This window comes from Echinops telfairi, unplaced genomic scaffold, assembly GCF_000313985.2.
Source record: "Echinops telfairi isolate 266 unplaced genomic scaffold, ASM31398v2 ScPeMD7_8;HRSCAF=38, whole genome shotgun sequence".
NCBI lineage: Eukaryota > Metazoa > Chordata > Mammalia > Afrosoricida > Tenrecidae > Echinops > Echinops telfairi.
Window position 1 is genome coordinate 1,327,548 of NW_022103905.1, and position 2,541 is coordinate 1,330,088.

At 40.5% G+C, this 2,541-nt stretch overlaps 1 pseudogene; it reads left to right on the forward strand.

Annotated features, from left to right (window-relative positions):
- The window catches only part of LOC101646808, a 6,358-nt pseudogene extending 5,645 nt beyond the window's left edge, over positions 1–713 (forward strand).
- Positions 714–2,541: the final 1,828 nt, after the last annotated feature.

The window sequence follows — 2,541 nt, forward strand, 5'->3', positions numbered from 1 at the left end:
GAGGGCAATGAATGTACAAATGCGCTTTACACAATTGATGGGTGTATGGATTGTGATAAGAGTTGTATGAGCCCCTAATAAAACGATTAAAAAAAAAGAAAAGTGTGTTTTAAACTGAAGACTACAGCTCCACGTCGGTCCTGTGTGAGGCCCAACAGGGGGATTGCTGACCCCGGGTCATCTGTAACTGTTTCAGTAATGCTACAGCCTTTTGACTAGGATCCAAATGAGAAGAGTAAACCTAAGTTTATGGTACAGACAATTTTTGCTCCACCAAACACTTCAGATATGGAAGCTGTGTGGAAAGAGGCAAAGCCTGATGAATTAATGGATTCTAAATTGAAATGTGTATTTGAAATGCTCAATGAAACTGATAAATTGAATGATATGGAACCTAGGAAAGCTGCTCCACTGAATACACCTAAACAAGATGGACCCATGCCAAAGCCGCATAGTGTTTCACTCAAGATACCGAAACAAGGAAACTCATGGAAGAATGTAAAAGACTTCAGGGAGAAATGACGAAATTGTCAGAAGAAAATCGACACCTGAGAGATGAAGGATTAAGGCTCAGAAAGGTAGCACATTCGGATCAACCTGGATCAACCAAGGTTGCATCTTTCAGAGATAATGTCACCAGCCCTCTTCCTTCACTTCTTGTTGTGAATGCAGCCATTTTCATTGGATTCATTCTAGGAAAATTCATCTTGTAGAGTGAAGCATGCAGCGTGCTATTACTTTTTCTTTTTCCTCTTTCTTGACCAGAAAAAGATTTGTTTACCTACCATTTCACTGGTAGTATGGCCCATGGTGACCATGTTTGTGTGCGTGTGTGCGTGAGTGTGCGTGTGCGTGTGTGTGTGTGTGTGGTGTCATGTAGGCTTTGCCTTTAATGATCTCTTATGTTTAGAAAACACAATAAAAATAAACTGTTCAACTACTGGACAAAAATGTTATATAACAGGATCATCAATAGCAGATGTCAGTTCAATCCTTTATGAAGTTCATAAATAAAGAATTGCTCTTTCTTTGTGGTTTTAATAAGAGTTGAAGAATTGTTCAGTCTTGCAAATGTTATTTTAATGAATCCCTTTAAATTTTACCTGTTGCGGTTACCTCTTGAAATATGACTTATTTAGATCACTAATCCCACTCATTCAGGAAATCTCAAGAGGTATTTTGTGGGGAAATAATGCCTCTTACAGTGTAAATTTTCTCCTTTACCTTTGCTAATATCATGGCAGAATTTTTCTTATCCCTTGTGAGGCAGTGGTTGACTTGAGTTTTTCATCCTTACAATCCTATACCATGGTATTTAACATTAAAAAAATTAATAAAACTGTTAACAGATAAAAAACAATTGTGTTCATGCAGAGCTGTACATGGATCAAGAGGCAGTTGTGGGACTATAACAAGGGACTACTGCATGATTTAAAAATCAGATAAGTGTGCATCAGGATTTTATCTTCTCATCATCCTTATTCAATCTGAGCAAATAATCGGAGATGCTAGATTATATGAAGAAGACCCTGGCATCAGGATTTGAGAGAGGCTTATTAATAGCCTTCAGTACACAAATGACACAAGCTTGCTTGATGAACGTGAGGAGACCTTGAAGCACTCAGTATGGGTTACAACTCAATGTAAAGAAAACCCAAATCCTCACAACTGGAATAATAGGTAGCATCATGATAAATGAAGAAAAGACTGAAGTTGTCAAGGATTTTTTCTTGCTTGGATCCACAATCAATGCTCATGGAAGCAACAGTCACGAGATGAAATGGCACATTTTATTGGGTAAATCTATTGGACAAGACTTCCTTAAAGTGGGCCCCAGTCACTAAGCCACTGCCAAGGACTCAGCTTCCTGAGCCCCATCTCCCCATGCCTGCCTTCTCCTGCCACCACCTTCCTCAGGCAGTTTCCACAGGGGGCGGGGGGAGGAATCGTGTCATGTGTACACTATCCAAAACCTCCACTCTTTCAACCCCTTTGCTGATGCAAGTAAGGATTTTGACCTGCTGCCTGCGGGGACAGAGAATTGATTATATTCAACAGTGCAATGGCAGGAAGACCCTTACCACTGTCCAAGGGATTGTTGATGATTATGACAAAAAGAAACCAGCGAAAGCATTTAAGAAGAAATTTGCCAGCAATGGTACTGTGAGCATCCAGAATATGGAGAAGTGATTCAGCTACTGGGTGATCAGTGCAGGAACATAGGCCAGTACCTTGCAGAGATTGGACGGGCTAAGGATGACCAGCTGAAGGCTCATGGGTTTAAGTGCTTGTGGCTCACAGATGCTTAAGTGGGGATTTCCTTGCAATGAGTAGATAAATTCCCTCTGTCTCTTGTCACAAGTTTAAAACCTCACAGCTTGTATGATATAACCATTTGGGGTCCACTTTTAACTAGGATTAGTGTAACTCCCTCATGCAATAAACTGTGGCTAATGGCTTGGCTGGATGGTCAGGCAATTGGAAGGACTATGATTGGAAAATTGGTGACAAGGAGGTGTGGGGAAGAGGTATGTGGATAGA